Raw genomic sequence first — 24,235 nt, forward strand, 5'->3', positions numbered from 1 at the left:
AGTCGCAGCACAAAGTTCTGTGTTTACCACAACACAGAACTCTCTCCACAGATAGCGATCTGGCTGTTTCTTCTCCCTGAAATCAGCCTAGGGTCACATCTGTGCAGGTGGTGCCGCTGCGGATCCACACGGAAATCCATGCAGCCGCACCACCAGCAGAGAGAATTGCGGACCCATTAGTTCTAATGGCACGCCGCCCACACTGGAAATCGCAACCGTACTGGGAACCTCGGCTGCGTTTTCAGAAGAAGTGCAGGGACTTCTTTCCCTGCGTGTCACGGGCATGTGAGTACATTCGAGTACAACGCGCAAAACACGTCCCGCACGGCTGCATAGGGGGTCACTTCAGGGAGAAAAATCAGCCAGATCTGTTAGTAAACTATTATGACACATGGTTAACCCTTTCATTGCCCCTAGAAGTTAACCCCTTCAGTGTCATTAGTACAGTGTACAGGATCCGCACTGATTGTTGTATTTGTGTCACCAGGAACGTCCGTGTCGCTGTCCCTCCCAGCCTGTATCTATTAGCACCAGATTGCCCACCGCACTATCACAGTCCCACTAGAAGTCAATGATCACCGCCATTACCAGTACAGCATCTATAGCTGAGTGAATTCCAGTGTATCCATACCATAGTTTGTAGACGCCAGGGGCGGACTGACCATTGGGGAACTCAATGGGGAGAGCCCGGGGTCAGTAGGGGGCCCCATGACATGTCTTTGGTACCTTTAATAGGCTTTTTTGGGCGTGGTTTGAGTGTGGGTGAGGACACAGGGGCCCCATGATCCCCTATTGCCCGGGGGCCCCATGAGTTGTCAGTCCGCCCCTGAGAGATGCTATAACTTTCACACAAAGCAATTAATTTACACTTTTTGGGATTTGTTTTTTATACCAGAATCGATTTTGGCCTCATTTTATGAAGAAATTTTATTTACATTTATTTATTTTATTGGATGCGTTTTTATAACAGAAAGGAGAAAATCTTGTTTATTTTTTGATGTCGGGCACACTCGAGGCCGCCTATATCAAGAAAGTTACCCCTCCCCCTCTCCATAGTGGCAGTGTTGCCTCTGGAAACTGCTGGTGGATTGGTGAATGCTGTCAGCGACGGCCACTTTGTTCTCTATCAGCTCGGTCACTCGTTTCTTCTCCGCTGAGGACTAATCGTCCTATATTTAGTCTCCGCTCACACTCACCGTTCCGCCTTCTATTTATAAAGGTCGCAGTCGATGGCTCGCTGCTTTTTTTGCACGGAAGGATCGATCTGAACGGGCTTCCCTATTTATAAACCGTCAATATCTGGATCTGAAGTCTTTCACCACTATTGTTGATGGGGAAATATCGATCTCAGCCGTTCGGCCTGTTTACCGTACCGCCCCAGGCGCTCTCCCCTCTCATTGCCTCGTATTTCAGAAGGAAGGTGGAACTGTATGCACAGCAGGACATTTTTGTGTGTTGCAAAACGCAGACATTCTCAATGCAGAGAAACTGGGGATGGAACTAATGAAGTGGATTGTCCATAGGGCCCTCCTGCTGGAACCAGACCCCTGTAGCCGCTGGTGGGGGGGTGTGCCAGAATGGATATCGGGGGGGGGGGTGCCAGAATGGATATCGGGGGGGGGGGGTGCCAGAATGGATATCAAGGATAGGGAAGCCCAACAGACACCGAGGCAGCTCTTCATGGAGTTGGAGGCAAAGCTCGAGTGCAAACAGACATGGAAAGGGGGCGCCTCTAAGTGTAGTATTGCCAGTTTATTAACATACAAAGATAAAATTCCACTTACATCATAGTAAAGCGACCAATGTTCCTGATGGTATGGGGTCAAGGGCCGTCCGGCGTGACCCGTGGAACGCAGGGATGTCGAACTAAGATGGCTGTAGTCGCGGAACGCATACGTCAGAGGTGACGTAAGGTGGGGGGCGGTAATGCGATTTGGAGTGTGCGCAAAGGGCTCCTTCATCAGACCTCTAGTAAAGTGAACCTGTCATCTGATATATATATATAACTGTTGGCGCTTTATAAATACTGTATAATAGTAATAATATATATATATATATATACAGTGGATATAAAAAGTCTACACACCCCTGTTAAAATGTCAGGTTTCTGTGATGTAAAAAAATGAGACAAAGATAAATCATTTCAGAACTTTTTCCACCATTAATATGCCCTATAAATTGTACAACTCAATTGAAAAACAAACTGAAATCTTTTATAGGGGGAAGTAAGCATAAAAAAACTTTTAACAATGAGATCCCTGAGATGCTTTGGAAGCTCTCTGCGGACCATGGCTTTTGCTGTAGGATGCAACTAAGAAAATGTCAGGAAAGACCGACTAGAAGAGCCGAACTTTATCTGGGGTTAATCAGAGGCACTTTAAATGATGGCAGGTGTGTACTGACTCCTATGTAACATGATTTTGAATGTGATTGCTTAATTCTGAACACAGGTACATCCCCAGTTATAGGAGGGTGTGCACACTTATGCAACCACATCATTTTTTTTGCGCTTACTTTCCCCCCTAAAAGATTTCCATTTGTTTTTCAACTGAGTTGTACAGTTTATAGGTCACATTAAAGGCGGAAAACGTTCTGAACTGATTTATCTTTGTCTAATATTTTTACATCACAGAAACTTGACATTTTAGCAGGGGTGTGTAGACTTTTTATATCCACTGTATATATATATATATATATATATGAATGAAAAGGTGGCCACCCTTCTGGACCCCACTGTGCATGGCAGCCGTGATTCCCCATGCTCCTGGTGTATCGGTCCATACACAGCAGTGCACAGTGAGTATCCATCAAATGGCAAGAGCTCATTGGTCAGTGCGATCATGTGACTGCACTGAAAAATGAGAAGCATTCCTCTCCCCTGGTGCGCTTCGGATTGGTCACCAATAATTACTTGCCATTGCAAGCAGCATCGGGATGGGTTCATGCAGCACCTAATCAGAGGACGGAGCACTGAGCCCCCCTGCCGTAGAATGGGAGTACCACCCTACATCCATTCTCTGCCCCCCTTACTCTCGCTGCCCATGGTTGGCATGGAGTGTGCACGCCACACGTGTGGCCAGTTGCTTGATTTCTAACATCTAGAAGGTAATTGCGCACGCATGGTGTATTTTTTGTTACTTATGGTGGAAGGGGTGGAGATTGGGCATGTTGGAACACACCGTGAAAGCAGTAGCTGTCAAAGTAGATGGGAAGCTGCAGCCTGCTGATTGCTAGCCACTAATTTTGGAGCGTGCACCCTTTTGCCAAAGGCACCTGTTCCCCCTGCCCACCCCTTGTCCTAGCCCCCTTTGCTAGTATTATAATGGATACTCACTACTGGGCTGCAATGTTGGCACACAGCATCACAGGGGCCAGAGGGTGGCCAGGATATTTGGGGTTGGTTCACCTTTTTCTTTTTTTAATGAAAAGGTGAACTTGCCCTTTAAAGTGTTACTATACCCCGGACCCTGCATTCACTATATTCGCTCTCCCAGGACCCTGCATTCACTATATACGCTCTCCCTGGACCCTGCATTCACTATATCTGGTCTCCCCGGACCCCGCATTCACTATATCTGCTCTCCCCGGACCCCGCATTCACTATATCCGCTCTCCCCGGACCCTGCATTCACTATATCCGCTCTCCCCAGACCCCGCATTCATTATATCCGCTCTCCCCGGACCCTGCATTCACTATATCCGCTCTCCCCGGACCCTGCATTCACTATATCTGGTCTCCCCAGACCCTGCATTCACTATATCCGGTCTCCCAGGACCCTGCATTCACTATATCCGCTCTCCCCGGACCCTGCATTCACTATATCTGGTCTCCCCGGACCCTGCATTCACTATATCTGGTCTCCCCGGACTCTGCATTCACTATATCTGGTCTCCCCGGACCCCGCATTCACTATATCCGCTCTCCCTGGACCCTGCATTCTCTATATCTGGTCTCCCTGGACCTTGCATTCACTGTATCCGCTCTCCCCGGACCCCGCATTCATTATATCTGGTCTCCCCGGACCCTGCATTCACTATATCTGGTCTCCCCGGACTCTGCATTCACTATATCCGCTCTCCCTGGACCCTGCATTCTCTATATCTGGTCTCCCTGGACCCTGCATTCACTATATCCGCTCTCCCCGGACCCTGCATTCACTATATCCGCTCTCCCCGGACCCTGCATTCACTATATCCGCTCTCCCCGGACCCTGCATTCACTATATCCGCTCTCCCTGGACCCTGCATTCACTATATCCGCTCTCCCCGGACCCTGCATTCACTATATCCGCTCTCCCTGGACCCTGCATTCACTATATCCGCTCTCCCCGGACCCTGCATTCACTATATCCGCTCTCCCCAGACCCCGCATTCTCTATATCTAGTCTCCACGGACCCTGCATTCACTATATCCGCTCTCCCCGGACCCTGCATTCACTATATCCGCCCTCCCCGGACCCTGCATTCACTATATCCGCCCTCCCCGGACCCTGCATTCACTATATCCGCTCTCCCCGGAACAATCAGTGATGACATGATCGGGACCTCTCACACACGGTGCTGCGTGCACAGTCCAAAATGGCGGGTGTCGTTTATGAACGGCATCCCACCCCTGAACTGCCACTGTCAGGCCGTTTATATACATGGACCGGACGGGAAGTGGTTAAGAGAGGACACAGGCATTGTAGGTATTGGCTCTGAGGAAGAGGCAAGGCCTCGAAATGCGTCAGCCAGTTGAAGGTCTATTAATCCCATTACAGATATTATCCAGTGTGATTGGACCTTGCTGTACTTCATATGATGTCTCTGACATTTTATCCTTTGTGAGTATATTACCATTTTTTATACAATAAATTAATTCTTAAAGGTAATACACAAGACCGGTGCGCCCTCTGTGTTGTCTCCTTGTATGCAGTTCATTTGGATTCTCTGGTCCATTGAAGGCAGCAAGGCGTGCCTCTTCTAGCCTACAGGTGTCAAACTGGCTGTCCTCCAGCTGTTGCCAAACTACAAGTCCCATGAGGTATTGCAAGATTGACCGTTACAAGTATGACTCCCAAAGGCAGAGGCATGATGGGACTTGTAGTTTCGCAGCAGCCGGAGGGCCACCAGTTTGACACCCCTGGTCTAGGCATGTCATGTGTGGTTCTAGTTACGGTGGAGTCTATCGTCCAGAGCAGGAGTAGAAGCTATTGCTACTTTTGGTCAGACAAAGTATTAGTGGTGCATGTCCTACTTTGTCCCATGTTCCTAGGTGCTTTGTAAGCCTAGCTATGAGGTCGGACAGGATGACACCCCCACCCCCCCAACCCCGTGACCACTTGAGAACATGCTGCCTGATAACTGCCGCTGGTCTCAGCCCCAAGCATTTGCTTGAGACAAGTGGCAACGAGAGGAATGTCGAGGAAGCCCACGTGGAAGAAAACTATATTTGAAATATATTTTAAAAATATTCTTCCCAAATATATTGACATATATTTGAAATGCTACAATTTTGGCCGTATTCAATGTATTTCAATAAATATATATGTATTTTTAAAAATATTTTTTATATATTTTGTAATAAAAACGCATTTGAACATGCAGTGTGTGTATATATATATATATATATATATATATATATTGCATGTTGAAATGCGTTTTTATTACAAAATATATAAAAAATATTTTTAAAAATACATTTTAAATATACTGTATGTCTTTAAAAATACAAATCTACATTTTTGGAATGCATTTACGAATATATGTAAAAATATATGTTAAAATGACTTTTTTATATGTTAAAAAAAATCTGAAGAATATATTAAAAAAATATATATTTTTAAAAATATATTTTTTTTAAATATATTCTTCAAATTTATTTAACATATAAAAAAGTCATTTTAACATTTTAACATATGTTTGTTAAATGCATTCCAAAAATGTAGATTTGTATTTTTAAAGACATACAGCAGGGGTATCAAACAGGCAGCCCTCCAGCTGTTGCTAAACTTCAAGTCCCAGGAGGCATTGCAAGATTGACAGTTACAAGCATGGCTCCCAAAGGCAGAGGCATGATGGGACTTGGAGTTCCGTAACAGCTGGAGGGCTGCCAGTTTGACATCCCTGACATACAGTATATTTGAAATGTATTTTTAAAAATATTTTGCAATAAAAACGCATTTCAACGTGCAGTGTATATATATATATATATATATATATATATATATATATAAATATATTTTTTTTTATTTATTGAAATATATTTTGAAATATATTGAATATGTCCAAAATTGTAGCATTTCAAATATATGGCAATATATTTGGGAAGACTTTTTGTGAAATATATTTCAAATATATTTTTCTTCCATGTGGGAGGGAAGGGGAGGGTGGGAGCATCCCTTTATAGCTTTCATGCAGCTTAGACACTGCGTGTTTGTGGGTTCCAGGATGTCCTGGAGCTGTGTGCAGCCACCCACAGACATGATTGGGTGAAGGCGGCTGTATGTTGTATGTACAGCTATCTGCTTAGAGTGGTGCATGCGCCTAGGCGTGAAGCACTGACTGCAGCTAATGTGCTTTCGGGGCATTACTGCTGTTGCACAGCCTTCACCCATTCATGTCTATGGGCAGGTATACCCACATGGAAGAAAAATATATTTGAAATATATTTAAAAAATATTCTTCCCAAATATATTGACATATATTTGAAATACTACAATTTTGGCCGTATTCAATATATTTCAAAATATATTTCAATATATGTATATATATACTGCATGTTGAAATGTGTTTTTTATATATTATAAAATATATGAAAAATATTTTAAAAAATATCTTTTAAAAATATTTTTTAATATATTCTTCAGATTTTTTTTAACATATAAAAAAGTCACTAAAAAGTTAGTTACCAAAGAAATGTTCCAATAAATACAACACTTCTATTATACCAACGTCATTGCGCCAATATAATAGAGAGAGGAAATACACTCACTGGATGCTGCTATTATTAAAAAACTCAAAATAATAATAAAAATGTGAAAAATATACAAATCACAAATAATAGCGCAAACCAAATCACACAACTAAATATAACCACCACCAAATAAGTGCATATTAATAGTGCAAACAAAAAAATCAATAAATAGGGAATCTCAATATAGTCCATTCAGAATTTTTTGAATGGACTATATTGAGATTCCCTATTTATTGATTTTTTTGTTTGCACTATTAATATAAAAAGTCATTTTAACATATACTTTTACATATATTTGTAAAAGCATTCCAAAAATGTAGATTTGTATTTTTTAAAGACATACAGTATATTTGAAATGTATTTTTAAAACATATTTTTCATATATTTTGTAATAAAAACACGCATTGTATGTATGTCTGTTTGTATGTATATATATATATATATATATATATATTATTGAAATATATTAAATATGGCCAAGATTGTAGCATTTAAATATATGTCAATATATTTGGGAAGAATATTTTTAAAATATATTACAAATATATATTTCTTCCATGTGGGTACGCAGTGCCAGGCAATCCTGAGCACCGGAAATACAGTGTCTTTATGCTGCCCCTGTGCATGTAGCCTTAAACATTGTCCTATGTGTACAGTACTTGCTAATATCCTCATCCTAGTTCCTAGTAACCCGTACCCATAGCCCATGCAAATCCCACCCTCCTTCCAGATGGCCCTGCCCACTTTCTGGTTGGTTCTACCCAGACCAGGTCCATTTTCTGGGCCGTACCACCTTTAATTCCATGGGAACCACCCATCTGTGGATGCAAAGCCACTAGTGAACTTGTGGTGGAAAACAGAAAAAAACTTACCGAGGATCCAGCTGAAACTTTTCCTAAATTTCCAGAGAAGGCGACATCTTAGTCAGCAGGAGAAAATCAGCTGCCTGCACCATAACAACCAACGGCACTGCACAGCATCCTAGCAACCAATGATAAGATAGAGCGGACACATCTTTTTCTGCATTTTCAAGTGACGGTGCTTGTCCTGGGCAAGCACATGGAAGTAAAGACTAGCTCTGTCATTCAAGACTCATTCGTCGTCCCCTTGCTATGTGGTTGGACAGATGGGGGGGAGGGACCAGGCTAGTTGGGCTTGGAGACCACATAGACAGATGGGGCAAAGTGTAGCATGCATATTCCTCTCTCAATAACAGTTAGTGAGACTACCTTAAAGCCCAACTTTGGGAAACTTGGAAATTATCCATTGAACTGGAGATGTACTCCTACTGCAAGGATTAGTTACTTGAGAAGTCTTGGGGACTAGACCAGTCCCTGCAGTTGCGTCTCCTCTATGCTGCGGGGGTCTCAGGTCCTGACGTCAAGACCAATGCAAGGTCCACAGCCCCGAAGTGAGCAAGATAATGCCAGAGCCTCATCTGCCAGGGGAATGGAGAATCTGGTAAAAGAACGTCTCCTCCCCCCCAGAGTAAACAAGTAATCCACTCTTGCAGTGCAGCTCCACTCCAAGGGATCATTTTACAGTTTCCCAGAGTTGACCTTTAAGGCACGCCAATATCCACGTTGTATGTGCAAAAAAAACTGCTTTTGACACGATCAGAATTTGAACATTTTTCTAAGGCCTCGCTTAACCACTTCCAGTCCGGACACTTTCACCCCCCTTCCAGTCCGGACACTTTTACCCCCCTTCCAATCCGGACACTTTTACCCCCTTCCAGTCCGGACACTTTCACCCCCTTCCAGTCCGGACACTTTCACCCCCTTCCAGTCTGGACACTTTCACCCCCTTCCAGTCTGGACACTTTCACCCCCTTCCAGTCTGGACACTTTCACCCCCTTCCAGTCTGGACACTCTCACCCCCTTCCAGTCTGGACACTTTCACCCCCTTCCAGTCTGGACACTTTCACCCCCTTCCAGTCTGGACACTTTCACCCCCTTCCAGTCTGGACACTCTCACCCCCTTCCAGTCTGGACACTCTCACCCCCTTCCAGTCTGGACACTCTCACCCCCTTCCAGTCTGGACACTCTCACCCCCTTCCAGTCCGGACACTCTCACCCCCTTCCAGTCCGGACACTCTCACCCCCTTCCAGTCCGGACACTTTCACCCCCTTCCAGTCCGGACACTTTCACCCCCTTCCAGTCCGGACACTTTCACCCCCTTCCAGTCTGGACACTCTCACCCCCTTCCAGTCTGGACACTCTCACCCCCTTCCAGTCTGGACACTCTCACCCCCTTCCAGTCTGGACACTCTCACCCCCTTCCAGTCTGGACACTCTCACCCCCTTCCAGTCCGGACACTCTCACCCCCTTCCAGTCCGGACACTCTCACCCCCTTCCAGTCCGGACACTTTCACCCCCTTCCAGTCCGGACACTTTCACCCCCTTCCAGTCCGGACACTCTCCCCCCCTTCCAGTCCGGACACTCTCCCCCCCTTCCAGTCCGGACACTTTCACCCCCTTCCAGTCCAGGCCAATTTTCAGCTTTCAGCGCTATCACACTTTGAATGACAATTACGCGGTCATGCAACACTGTACCCATATGATTTTTTTAGCTTTTTTTTTGAGGCAGATAAAGCTTTATTTTGGTGGTATTTATTCACCACTGGGATTTTTTTATAGTTTTTTGCTATGTAAATGAAAATGTTCAAAAATTTTGAAAAAAAGTGTTTTTCTTATAAAATTTTGCAAATAAATAATCTTTCTTCATAAATCTTGGCCAAAATGTATTCAGATATCTTTTTAGTAAAAAAAAAATAACCCAAATTAGTTTATAACCAAAAATTAAAATTTTTAAAAAACTTTTTTTTACATTTTTATTTTTGTTTTTATATTATTATTATTTTTTTTTTTTACATACTGTCACCCTAGCAGTACAGTGTCACCATAGTGACACTGTACTACTTGTGGGGATTATGAAGATTTTTTTTTTTTTTAAACTGATTGCTTTTACACCCATAAAGGCTGTAAAAGCAATCATTTCTCCTTCTCTCTGGCTGTATTCTTGCAGCCATTGAGAAATACTGAGTGAGCTGTGATTGGTCACAGCTTGTCACATGGTACAAGACTGTTGTGAATAGCCTTGTACCATGTGACCTCTGTGATCATTCACAGATTTCACACGTAGTAAGCAATGATGTCAGAAGTGACATCTTGCTTACTACTCTTCATGTGATCACTGATTGGACAATCAGTGATCACATGATTGGGACCTCACACAGAGGTCCCGTACGACGATCGGTGTTTCACTGTGTCCGGAGGACATAGCGGGCACCAGATCGCGGTGCTGCGCTTTCCCAGGAAGCATGCACAAGCGGGGGGCCGGGAGGCCATTTATAAACGGCCACCCGCCCCGCACTGCCACTGTCTGGCCGTTTATATACAACGGCCGGACGGGAAGTGGTTAAGAGAGGACACAGGCATTGTAGGTATTGGCTCTGAGGAAGAGGCAAGGCCTCGAAACGCGTCAGCCAGTAGGAGGTCTATTAAATACAAATGGCTGGACGGGAAGTGGTTAAGTACGAGCAGTCACTGAGCTCTGCAGAGTGTACCTTCAGCTCCCCATTCCTTGCTTTCTGAAAGCTCAGACAAGCTGTCAAAAATTCTGCACTGTGAATGGATGTAGAGATAAGAGGGCTGCAAATAAACAGGTACAACTTATGTAGGAGGATTGTTTAATCTTTTTGTATCACCTGAGGCCGGTCACTTAACTGGATATGTGGAAGGGGTTCCAACCACTCTAATTGACCCCTGTGTGAATTGGGGCGAGCCTGACATGCTGTTCCTCTATCATCGATCGTTGATGTGAGATTTGGACCGTTTTCCTCTGTAGTGATCATCTCGATGTTTGGTTAGCACACATGCCTGTTCACCGTGAATCCATGAGAGTCTGACACAACGCTGAGACCTGAGCTGAGGATGTTTTCCGCTCCATTAAGTGGGATATTTTGTCTGCGTCTATATACTGTACAGAGTAACAGCACAATCCACTAATGAGGACGTGACAGACCAGCGAGGCATAAAATGCACAATAATAACAGCTCAATGTGTCAGAAGTAACACAAATTGCTGTAATGTTGGTGCTGTCGATCGAATATCGGGTGGGACTGTCTGATAGTTGGTTTCTCCGTGAGGGAACCTTGTAAAGTAAATGAAAAATATCACATATGAGTTCATATTTATCACTTGCAGCCAGCAGGTGGTGAGTTTTGTGAAAGTACAGCAGCATTGTGGAGGTTATACTAGCCACTGGAATGCTTAAAAATAGACTTGAATAGCAGGATTTGGATGACACGTTAATCATGCTGATCATGCTGTCATGTTGTTTCATTTTATACACCTTTTGATTTTATTAGCATTTATTTTCTCTTTCTATTTTCAGAACATTGTATGTCTCTACAAAGAATTAGTCTCTGCTGAATGAATTTTTTTCTGCTTTCGGTAGAGTCCTGCAGGTTGCAGTTTCCCATTGTGTTCCTTAGAGTGTCAGGGACCGGGACAAAAAATTCCCCCATTGCCATTCCCTGCAAACGTGGGTGTAATCAGGGCGGTGCAAGCAACCCAATCAGAGAATGACATTGGGATAAATGGGGAAAGTTGGGGACAAGGTTAGTGTGGTGTCTGAATGTTGGGGACAGGGTTAGTGAGGTGTCTGAATGTTGGGGACAGGGTTAGTGAGGTGTCTGAATGTTGGGGACAGGGTTAGTGTGGTGTCTGAATGTTGGGGACAGGGCTAGTGTGGTGTCTGAATGTTGGGGACAGGGTTAGTGTGGTGTCTGAATGTTGGGGACAAGGTTAATGTGGTGTCTGAATGTTGGGGACAGGGTTAGTGTGGTGTCTGAATGTTGGGGACAGGGCTAGTGTGGTGTCTGAATGTTGGGGACAGGGCTAGTGTGGTGTCTGAATGTTGGGGACAAGGTTAATGTGGTGTCTGAATGTTGGGGACAGGGTTAGTGTGGTGTCTGAATGTTGGGGACAGGGTTAGTGTGGTGTCTGAATGTTGGGGACAGGGTTAGCGTAGTGGCTGAATGTTGGGGACAGGGTTAGTGTGGTGTCTGAATGTTGGGGACAGGGTTAGTGTGGTGTCTGAATGTTGGGGACAAGGTTAATGTGGTGTCTGAATGTTGGGGACAGGGTTAGCGTAGTGGCTGAATGTTGGGGACAGGGCTAGTGTGGTGTCTGAATTTTGGGGACAGGGTTAGTGTGGTGTCTGAATGTTGGGGACAGGGTTAGTGTGGTGTCTGAATGTTGGGGACAGGGTTAGTGTGGTGTCTGAATGTTGGGGACAGGGCTAGTGTGGTGTCTGAATGTTGGGGACAGGGTTAGTGTGGTGTCTGAATGTTGGGGACAGGGTTAGTGTGGTGTCTGAATGTTGGGGACAGGGTTAGTGTGGTGTCTGAATGTTGGGGACAAGGTTAGTGTGGTGTCTGAATGTTGGGGACAGGGTTAGTGTGGTGTCTGAATGTTGGGGACAGGGTTAGTGAGGTGTCTGAATGTTGGGGACGGAGGTTGTGTGGTGGCTGAATGTTGGGGACGGAGGTCGTGTGGTGGCTGAATGTTAGGGACGGAGGTCGTGTGGTGTCTGAATGATGGGGAGAGGGATGGCATGGTGGCTGAATGTAGGGGAGAGGGTTAGCATAATGGCTGAATGTTGGAGACAGGGTTAGCGTACAGGGACAGGGTTAGTGTGGTGTCTGAATGTTGGGGACAGGATTTGCGTAGTGGCTGAATTTTGGGGAGAGGGATGGCATGGTGGCTGAATTTTGGGGAGAGGGATGGCATGGTGGCTGAATGTTGGGGACAGGGTTAGCATAGTGGCTGAATGTTGGGGACAGGGTTAGCGTAGTGGCTGAATTTTGGGGAGAGAGATGGCATGGTGGCTGAATGTTGGGGGCAGGGTTATCATGGTGGCTGAATGTTGGGGAGAGGTGATGGCGTGGTTGCTGAATGTTGGGGGCAGGCTTAGCGTAGTGGCTGAATGTTTTTGACAGTGTTATGGCAATGGTGGTTGGGGAAGGAGGTCGAGTGGTGGCTGAATGTTGGGGATGAAGGTAGTGTGGTGGCTGAATGTTGGAGACGAAGGCCGTGTGGTGGCTGAATGTTGGGGACGGTGGTCGTGTGGTGGATGAATGTTGTGGACGAAGGTTGTGTGGTGGCTGAACGTTAGGGATGGAGGTAGTGTGGTGGCTGAATGTTGGGGATGGAGGTAGTGTGGTGGCTGAACGTTGGGGATAGGGGTCATGTGGTGGCTGAATGTGGGGACGGAGGTAGTGTGGTGGCTGAATTTTTGGGAAGGAGGTCGTGTGGTGGCTGAATGTTGTGGATGAAGGTCGTGTGGTGGCTGAATGTTGGGGACGGAGGTCGTGTGGTGGCTGAATGTTGGGGATGGAGGTTGTGTGGTGGCTGAATGTTGGGGATGGAGGTCGTGTGGTGGCTGAATGTTGGGGATGGAGGTCATGTGGTGGCTGAATGTTGGGGGTGGAGGTCATGTGGTGGCTGAATGTTGGGGATGGAGGTCTTGTGGTGGCTGAATGTTGTGGATGAAGGTCGTTTGGTGGCTGAACGTTGGGGACGGAGGTAGTGTGGTGGCTGAATGTTGGGGATGGAGGTCATGTGGTGGCTGAATGTTGGAGGTGGAGGTCATGTGTTGGCTGAATGTTGGGGATGGAGGTCGTGTGGTGGCTGAACGTTGGGGACGGAGGTCATGTGTTGGCTGAATGTTGGGGATGGAGGTCGTGTGGTGGCTGAACGTTGGGGACGGAGGTAGTGTAGTGGCTGAATGTTGGGGATGGAGGTCATGTGATGGCTGAATGTTGGGGATGGAGTTCATGTGGTGGCTGAATGTTGGGGACGAAGGTTGTGTGGTGGCTGAATGTTGGGGATGGAGGTCATATGGTGGCTGAATGTTGGGGAAGGAGGTTGCGTGGTGGCTGAATGTTGGGGATGGAGGTCGTGTGGTGGCTGAATGTTGGGGATGGAGGTAGTGTGGTGGCTGAATGTTGGGGATGGAGGTCGTGTGGTGGCTGAATGTTGGGGACAAATTTAACAGTGCAGCAAAATGTTAGGTACAGAGCGTGTGCCTGGCCTTGTTCTCTATGCACTCCTATGAAAATACCTGCAGGAAGATGGTTGTGTAACATTACTGTTGCCGGCCGCCCTCTCCTAGATTATGTGTGCAGGAGGAGTGACAACTCTGCTTTGCTGAACACTGTCCAGCACCAAAACGTGGTCACAGAATTCTACGCAATAGGTAAACCTAATTCAGGGTCACTAATTGAGTGCCTTGTCTGGGTCGTTCAGCCCATCACAGAACCTCTGCTGACACTAAGCTCTGACAGATTGGCTCTAGTGTTTCCTCCTACATTCTTTCATCAGTGCAGGTCCCACAGTCCCAAAGCCATCCATTTGTAAATTCCAAGTTTGACAATACTTCCAGCCAGTTGTGTGTTCCAATGTATCGGTCAGCTGCCTCTTCCCGGAGTGCCCTGTGTGTACTGTATGATTTTTTATATAATTATAGAGATTTGGCTAAATAGATGAGAATAAAGGTATCAATCAGTTTGTATTTCTGTACTTGCAATGGAGGCAGCTGTACCTCCCGATTACATGTGCGGATTCTACTTCCTCCTAGTCTGGGCTTCACCTTCACTCTCTGTCAGTGGAAGTCTTCCATTCTGCACAGACAGGACACATCAGGATCTCTGTGGCGGACTGGTTTTCTCTCAGCGGCCATTTAGCAGGGCTGCTGACTGTAGAGCTTTATACACAGCAGTGGAAGGAGAATCTACAGATCTTTATGGAAAACAAAACAAATCATAAAAATTGTAAAAATCCTAAAAATGTGTTTGTTGTCCTCTCATGGTATTTCCCCTTTAAGCAGTCTCATTTCCTGGCATGGAGTGTGGCCTTTGCATCGGAGCGGCCCGGACTTTCCTACTGGCTGTATGTAGAAATTTGCCTGGCAATAGTGGATGAGATGCCGCCGGCTCTCCTCTGCCCTCCTCATTGGCTTTGCTCATCGCTCTTTCTGGCTGACTGATAACTCTCCTCGGATTGGCTCATTGAATTTTATTGACGTACATTTGTGCTGATGATTACTGTAGAGCTGGAAATGAGCTGCATCAATGCCTCTGCGATGGTTTAAAGATACAAAAGTGCCGGAGCCTCATCACACAGCTCGGCGTCTGTCCTCACCGCACAGCTCGGCGTCTGTCCTCATCGCACAGCTCGGCGTCTGTCCTCATCGCACAGCTCGGCGTCTGTCCTCATCGCACAGCTCGGCGTCTGTCCTCATCGCACAGCTCGGCGTCTGTCCTCATCGCACAGCTCAGCGTCTGTCCTCACCGCACAGCTCGGCGTCTGTCCTCATCGCACAGCTCCGGGTCTGTCCTCATCGCACAGCTCGGCGTCTGTCCTCATCGCACAGCTCGGCGTCTGTCCTCATCACACAGCTCAGCGTCTGTCCTCATCGCACAGCTCAGCGTCTGTCTTCATCGCACAGCTCGGCGCCTGTCCTCATCGCGCAGCTCGGCGTCTGTCCTCATCACACAGCTCAGGGTCTGTCATCATCGCGCAGCTCGGCGTCTGTCCTCATCGCTCAGCTCGGCGTCTGTCCTCATCGCACAGCTCGGCGTCTGTCCTCATCGCACAGCTCCGGGTCTGTCCTCATCGCACAGCTCGGCGTCTGTCCTCATCGCACAGCTCGGCGTCTGTCCTCATCGCACAGCTCGGCGTCTGTCCTCATCGCACAGCTCAGCGTCTGTCCTCATCGCACAGCTCAGCGTCTGTCCTCATCACACAGCTAGGCGTCTGTCCTCATCGCACAGCTCGGCGTCTGTCCTCATCGCACAGCTCGGCGTCTGTCCTCATCGCACAGCTCGGCGTCTGTCCTCATCGCACAGCTCGGCGTCTGTCCTCATCGCACAGCTCAGGGTCTGTCCTCATCGCACAGCTCGGCGTCTGTCCTCATCGCACAGCTCCGGGTCTGTCCTCATCGCACAGCTCAGCGTCTGTCCTCACCCCCAGTGCAGGCGCCGGGCTCACTGATCAGACACCAGCAGAGGATGGACATGGGAGGCAGTCATGTGAACTCTGAGGGCCTGCGTTGTGGGACTTTGGGCTTGTGCCAATGACGTCAGTTTGAGACTCTGAGATTGTTCATTGACGGGTGCAGCTGGCCTCGTTCTGACCTGCAGTTGACCTGCGTTTTGTGATCTCATCGACTTGTATGGGAATGCAGAACCCTTAGGACCCCCTTCACATGGCTGCAAGAGGGTCGTACGTACATTTGGGTGCACGGGTACATTTGGGTGCAGAGCGTACATTTGGGTGCACAGGGTACATTTGGGTGCACGGGTACATTTGGGTGCAGAGCGTACATTTGGGTGCACGGGTACATTTGGGTGCACGGGGTACATTTGGGTGCACGGGTACATTTGGGTGCAGAGCGTACATTTGGGTGCACGAGTACATTTGGGTGCACAGGTACATTTGGGTGCACGGGGTACATTTGGGTGCACGGGTACATTTGGGTGCAGAGCGTACATTTGGGTGCACGGGTACATTTGGGTGCACGGGGTACATTTGGGTGCAGAGCGTACATTTGGGTGCACGGGTACATTTGGGTACAGAGCGTACATTTGGGTGCACGGGTACATTTGGGTGCATGGGGTACATTTGGGTGCATTTCTCTGAATCAAACAGCCACATACAGCCAGGCCGTACAAATCAATGACAGGCTGGTTGGAGCTACGGCTGTATCAGTATCAGTATTGCTTACATGCGTAATGGGATGCACACTGCGGCTCTACATTCAGATAGTAAACCCATAATAATAATTTTTTTTTTATTTCATTAACAAACATGTCATACTTACCTGCTTTGTGCAATGCTTGTGCACAGAGCAGCCCCGATCCTCATCTTCTGGGGTCCCCCCACCAATGCTCCTGGCTCCTTCCTCTGCCGAGTGCCCGCCATGGCAAGTCACCTGCTATGGGGGGACTCATGCAGGCTTGCTCCTGAGTCAGACTAGGTGTGTCAAGACACACACACGCCCCTGCCTATTGCTCCCTCCTCATTGGCTGCGTCTCTGAGCCTATGAGGAGGGAGAGAGCAGAGAGAGCTGCTGCTCTCAGGCACAGCGCTGAATCGGGATCAGGGGAGGGGAGGCTGAGGGGGGAGCTGCACTCAAAAGGTTTTTTATGCCTTTAATGCAGAGAATGCATGAAGATAACAAAACCCTTCAGCCTTTGCAACCTCTCAAGGTTCTCTGTAATCCCGGTATGCATATTAACAATTGGATTTGCGGACCATATATACCAGTGTAGCCAGCCTGTCATCCACCCAAAAGGGAAAGTTCCACTTTAGTGAATGCTCCCCCGATCCCTGTTAAGGATTGGCACCTTTGGAGAGCAAAGGGGGGGGAGCGGGTACCCAAAATTAACAGATACACGCTCCTACTTCCACTGTGATCGCCTAGGCCAGGGGTGTCAAACTGGTGGCCCTTCAGCTGTGTTGAAACTACAAGTCCCATCATGCCTCTGCCTTTGGGAGTCATGCTTGTAACTGTCAATCTTGGAATGCCTCATGTTTGGCAACAGCTGGAGGGCAGCCAGTTTGACACCCGTGGCCTAGGTGATCGGAAGCAGAAGTTGTCCTCCTCCCACCCTCCCTGTAGTCTTCTGAGAAATGTGGCAGGACCCAGAAGACTACGGGACCATTCAGAAAACTCAGCACTACTTGCGCATGTGCAACGGGCACCCGGCGTTGAAGCCGCAAGCTGTCACAGCCCAGTGCCCACACTGAAGGTTCCATACAGCCAGTGAAACAGGCTGCGGGGGGAGCGTTTTGGAGCTTCGCGCTGAGGCGTGAATGGGGCCTACTGGCTGGGGGCCTAAGAAGGATCTGCTGCCGCAAGGCTGGTGCCGCTATCCTCCTTTGTTGCATATGGATGGGTAAGGGAGGGCTCTGCACCAGAGCTGCCTGATGGGTCGTGCTGTCACTTGTAAACACAGAAGCCAGCAGAGGAAGTAAGAAGTCCTCTACCGGCTTCTGTGTTTTTACAAGTGATAAGTGGGTGAGCACGTGGTCAGTGCCAGGGATGGTCGTGTTCTGGCTAAGAAACATCAATTCCCCTTTGATGGTTTGAGGGCTGGGTCACATCAGCCATTGCATTGCAACGCAGCAGTTGGTGTGCGGTACGGTGGGGCCAAGATCGGTACAGTGGGGCCAAGATCGGTACGGTGGGGCCAAGATCGGTACAGTGGAGCCAAGATCGGTACGGTGGGGCCAAGATCGGTACAGTGGAGCCAAGATCGGTACGGTGTGGCCAGGATCGGTACGGTGGGGCCAAGATCAGTACGGTGGGGCCAAGATCGGTACGGTGGGGCCAAGATCAGCACAGTGATCATGAGCTGAGTGCGGCGCATTGCTCTGTTTTTTTTTTTTTGGTACTTTAACTTTTATTGGGATTTCACCCAAACATCTTATGAAGTTCAGTTGCCGGCTGCGTGGTGCAAGGCAGTGGATACTTTTTCTCAGCGCACTGTACCTAGACATCCCTGGAAAGCAGTGGTGTGAACTGTGCACGGAGAAGACGGGCATGTTGTCTTGTCCATATGGTGGGACTGCACTGGAATAGCCTCCCAACGCAGTCCCACCGCATGTGATGTGAACCAGCCAAGAAAAGGCCAGAGGCTCTTCACACAACTCAGCATCTGTCCTCACAGCCAGTGCAGGCACAGGGTTCACCAGCAGAGGAGAAAGTGCTGGATGGACATGGAAGGATGTCTACTGAACGCCAAGGGCCTGTGTTGAAGGCATCAGTTTGAGATGCTTCTGAAATCCTTCACAATTCATTGACAGGTGCCATTGACCTTCAGGCTAGGTTCACATCTGTGCTGGTGGTGCAGCTGCGGATCCGCACGAAAATCCACCCGCACAGAGGAATGCGGACCCACGGGCAGGTGCTATTGGTTCTAATGGCACGCCACCCGCACTGGAAAACGCAGCCATACTGGGAACCAAGGTTCCCGTGTGGGCTGCGTTTTCAGAAGAAGTGCAGGGACTTCTTCCCTGTGTGTCAAATGAATGGGCTCTCGTGCCCACGCAAAACGCGGCCCACACAGCCAGCCGCATATATGTGAACCTAGGGTCAGTGGTCCTCTGTCTCACCCGTGTTTTACCTGCTTCAAGTGGGTTTTGCATTATGATGCTGATAGGAGAAGAGAGCAGAGCGACTGAGAGATGAGGTCTTCACTGTGCTGCTTCTCCTTTCACTGGACAGTCACAGGACACCCAGGGCTCAGAAGAAGTGGGTTGAATAATGCTGGACACCAGACTGTGGATATCTAGTGGCAGAAAAAGTACTATGGAGGGTGGGAAGGGGGGGGGGGGGTTGGATCTCTTAAAGGTGAATATTGCATCAAATCCTGATCTTCCTGTACATTTTAATGGGTTATTTACTTTTAGAAATTCCTCAGAATATGTCCCTTCCTGCGTGGCGGTGATAAAATGCGCGCCCTGGGCGAGGCTCGGAATGCGAAGGTTTATACAGCCTCTGGAGTGTGCGCCTCATAGCTTGGAAACAAGTGTTCAGATCATTGAAATCCAGGAGAAAATAACACACGGCAGCCTTGTTTAACGTGTGTGATTAACGTGGACTTAAAGACTATTAAAAGTTTTATTATTAATATTAGTGTCACGTTTAATGGTTCTCTGAGCCTAATAACGGCAGTTATGCGGCTAATCCCCCTCCTCCTTTCTGCTGATGACAGAAGAGGATTAGCAGAATAAGGGCAATTATTGAGTTTAGAGAATGATGAAACGGCCGCCTTCTGCTTTCCTCACGGCGGATATTTCTGGATCATCGCTGGAAGAACCGGCCCGGCGGTAATTCCTGACATAGCTTTACATAACGCCGGTGAGTGGGATTTGTAGAGCGACGCGTGGCTTGTTCAGTTCCCGACCAATTGTCAGCAGTGAGGTTGTACGAAACTGAGAATGGAGATCTGATTGGATGATAGGAGTTACTGAGATACGTTGGTGCGGTGTGACTGCACGGGGGGTAGATTTGCTGGGCATAGCCTCCTTTTTAGGGGGGGTGATTACAGGTATAAGGTGGTGTATGGAATCTGATGGTGCTTTTGTGGTTAGTGGAGCATGACCCCTTACATTGGTGGTAATTGGAAAAGGGTCCACTCACATTGGTTGTCAATGGAGTAGGTCTCTCTTACATTGGTGGTCAGTGGAGAAGGGCCCCCCCTACATTCATGACTAGTATGGAATGACTCCTTACATTGGTGGTCATTAGAAAAAGATCCCCTCCCATTGGTCAGCAATGGAGAAGGAGTCAATTACATTGGTGGTCAGTGGAGAAGGGCCCCCCTTTGTTCATGGCCAGTATGGAATGACTCCTTACATTGGTGGTCATTAGAAAAAGATCCCCTCACATTGGTCATCAATGGAGAAGGAGTCAATTACATTGGTGGTCAGTGGAGAAGGGCCCCCCTACGTTCATGGCCAGTATGGAATGACTCCTTACATTGGTGTTCATTGGAAAAAGATCCCCCTACATTGTTCGTCAACGGAGAAGGAGTCAATTACATTGGTGGTCAGTGGAGAAGGGCCCCCCTACATTCATGGCCAGTATGGAATGACTCCTTACATTGGTGGTCATTGGAAAAAGATCCCCTCACATTGGTCATCAACGAAGAAGGAGTCAATTACATTGGTGGTCAGTGGAGAAGGGCCCCCCTACGTTCATGGCCAGTATGGAATGACTCCTTACATTGGTGGTCATTGGAAAAAGATCCCATCACATTGGTCGTCAACAGAGAAGGAGTCAATTACATTGGTGTTCAGTGGAGAAGGGCCCCCGTACATTTATGGCCAGTATGGAATGACTCCTTACATTGGTGGTCATTAGAAAAAGATCCCCTCACATTGGTCGTCAACGGAGAAAGAGTCAATTACATTGGTCGTCAATGGAGAAGGAGTCCATTACATTGGTGGTTAGTGGAGACGGGTCCCCCTACGACATTGTTAGGCTGATATAAAGGGTCCTCTTACATTTGTAGGGGGGGAGATTACAGGTATAAGGTGGTGTATGGAATCTGCTTGTGCTTTTGTGGTTCGTGGAGAATGACCCCTTACATTGCTGGTAATTGGAGAAGGGTCCCCTAACATTGGTTGTCAATGGAGTAGGTCTTCCTAACATTGGTGGTCAGTGGAGAAGGGCCCCCCTAAATTCATGGCCAGTATGGAATGACTCCTTACATTGGTGGTCATTAGAAAAAGATCCCCTCACATTGGTCGTCAATGGAGAAGGAGTCCATTACATTGGTGGTCAGTGGAGAAGGGCCCCCCTACGTTCATGGCCAGTATGGAATAACTCCTTATATTGGTGGTCATTGGAAAAAGATCCCCTCACATTGGTCGTCAATGGAGAAGGAGTCCATTACATTGGTGGTTAGTGGAGACGGGTCCCCCTACTACATTGTTAGGCTGATATAAAGGGTCCTCTTACATTTGTAGGGGGGATGATTACAGGTATAAGGTGGTGTATGGAATCTGCTTGTGCTTTTGTGGTTAGTGGAGACTGACCCCTTACGTTGGTGGTAATTGGAAAGGGGTCCCCTCACATTGGTTGTCAATGGAGTAGGTCTCCCTAACATTGGTGGTCAGTGGAGAGGGCCCCCCTACATTCATGGCCAGTATGGAATGGCTCCTTACATTGGTGGTCATTAGAAAAAGATCCCCTCACATTGGTCGTCAATGGAGAAGGAGTCCATTACATTGGTGGTCAGTGGAGAAGAGCCCCCCTACGTTCATGGCCAGTATGGAATAACTCCTTATATTGGTGTTCATTGGAAAAAGATCCCCTCACATTGGTTGTCAATGGAGTAGGTCTCCCTAACATTGGTGGTCAGTGGAGAAGGGCCCCCCTACATTCATGGCCAGTATGGAATGACTCCTTACATTGGTGGTCATTAGAAAAAGATCCCCTCACGTTGGTTGTCAATGGAGAAGGACTCCATTACATTGGTGCTTAGTGGAGAAGGGCTCCCCTACATTCATGGCCAGTATGGAATGACTCCTTATATTGGTGGTCATTGGAAAAAGATCCCCTCACATTGGTTATCAACGGAGAAGGAGTCCATTACATTGGTGGTCAGTGGAGAGGCGCCCCCCTACAATCATGGCCAGTATGGAATGACTCCTTACATTGGTGGTCATTAGAAAAAGATCCCCTCACATTGGTTGTCAATGGAGAAGGAGTCAATTACATTGGTGGTCAGTGGAGAAGGGCCCCCCTACATTCATGTCCAGTATGGAATGACTCCTTACATTGGTGGTCATTGGAAAAAGATCCCCTCACATTGGTCGTCAATGGAGAAGGACTCCATTACATTGGTGATTACTGGAGATGGGTCCCCCTACGACATTGTTAGGCTGATATAAAGGGTCCTCTTACATTTGTAGGGGGGGTGATTACAGGTATAAGGTGGTGTATGGAATCTGCTTGTGCTTTTGTGGTTAGTGGAGAATGACCCCTTACATTGGTGGTAATTGGAAAAGGGTCCCCTCACATTGGTTGTCAATGGAGTAGGTCTCCCTAACATTGGTGGTCAGTGGAGAAGGGCCCCCCTACATTCATGGCCAGTATGGAATGACTCCTTACATTGGTGGTCATTGGAAAAAGATCCCCTCACATTGGTTATCAACGGAGAAGGAGTCCATTACATTGGTGGTCAGTGAAGACGGGTCACCCTACGACATTGTTAGGCTGATATAAAGGGTCCTCTTACATTAGTGGTTAATGGAGAAGGACTCCTTACATTGGTGGTCAGTGGAAAAGGGCCCCCCTACATTCATGTCTAGTATGGAATGACTCCTTACATTGGTGGTCATTGGAAAAAGATCCCCTCACATTGGTCGTCAATGGAGAAGGACTCCATTACATTGGTGATTACTGAAGACGGGTCCCCCTACGACATTGTTAGGCTGATATAAAGGGTCCTCTTACATTTGTAGGGGGGGTGATTACAGGTATAAGGTGGTGTATGGAATCTGATGGTGCTTTTGTGGTTAGTGGAGAATGACCCCTTACAGTGGTGGTAATTGGAAAAGGGTCCCCTCACATTGGTTGTCAATGGAGTAGGTCTCCCTTACATTGGTGGTCAGTGGAGAAGGGCCCCCCTACATTCATGACCAGTATGGAATGACTCCTTACATTGGTGGTCATTAGAAAAAGATCCCCTCACATTGGTCGTCAATGGAGAAGGAGTCCATTACATTGGTGGTCAGTGGAGAAGGGCCCCCCTTTGTTCATGGCCAGTATGGAATGGCTCCTTACATTGGTGGTCATTAGAAAAAGATCCCCTCACATTGGTCATCAATGGAGAAGGAGTCCATTACATTGGTGGTTAGTGGAGACGGGTCCCCCTACTACATTGTTAGGCTGATATAAAGGGTCCTCTTACATTAGTGGTTAATGGAGAAGGACTCCTTACATTGGTAGTCACTTGAATAAAGACTGCCCTTTACATTGGTGATCATTGGAGACGGCTCCACCCCAATTATGTTGATGGTTGGTAGAAAAGGGCTCCCTTTCATTGTTGAATAGTAGAGAAGGACCCCTTTACATTGGTGGTTCATTTGGAAAAGACCTCTTTTATTGCTGGTCAGCTGAAGAAAGGCTGCCCCTTTTATTGGTGGATAAAAGGGCCAGCATACATTGGTGGTCAATGGAGAAGGGTGCCCTTTCATTGTCGAAGAAGGTTCCACCCCACTACATCGGTGATCTGTGAAGAATGGCCCTCCTACAATGCTGGTCAGTGAAAAAGGACCACCTTTACATTGGTGGTCAGTTGAAGAAAGTCTGCCCCTTACAGTGGTAGTCAGAAGGGCCTGCTCGCATTGATGTTTAGTGGAGAAGGTTCCCCTTATATTGGTGGTCAGTGGAGAAGGGTCTCCTTACATTGGTGGTCAGTGGAGAAGACACCCCACTACATTGGTGGTCAGTGGAGAAGACACCTCTCTACATTGGTGGTCAGTTTAGAAGACACCCCTCTACATTGATGGTCAGTGGGGAACGACCCCTCTACTTTGGGGGTCAGTGGAGAAGGCCCCCTCTACTTTGGTCGTCAGTGAAGGACAACTCTATTTTGGTATTCAGTGGAGAAGACACCCTTTACCTTGGTGGTCAATGGAGAAGACACCCTTTACCTTGGTGGTCAATGGAGAAGACACCCCTTTACA

The 24,235-nt window shown here is 47.6% G+C and overlaps 1 protein-coding gene across 2 annotated transcripts in view; it reads left to right on the forward strand.

Annotated features, from left to right (window-relative positions):
* ARHGAP39 (Rho GTPase activating protein 39) overlaps nucleotides 1-24,235 on the forward strand; it is a 368,562-nt gene that overhangs the window by 14,231 nt on the left and 330,096 nt on the right. The window lies entirely within an intron of this gene.

The sequence above is a fragment of the Staurois parvus genome, unplaced genomic scaffold (genome assembly GCF_062004578.1).
Source record: "Staurois parvus isolate SC_StPar_1 unplaced genomic scaffold, SC_StPar_1.0 ptg000575l, whole genome shotgun sequence".
Classification (NCBI taxonomy): domain Eukaryota; kingdom Metazoa; phylum Chordata; class Amphibia; order Anura; family Ranidae; genus Staurois; species Staurois parvus.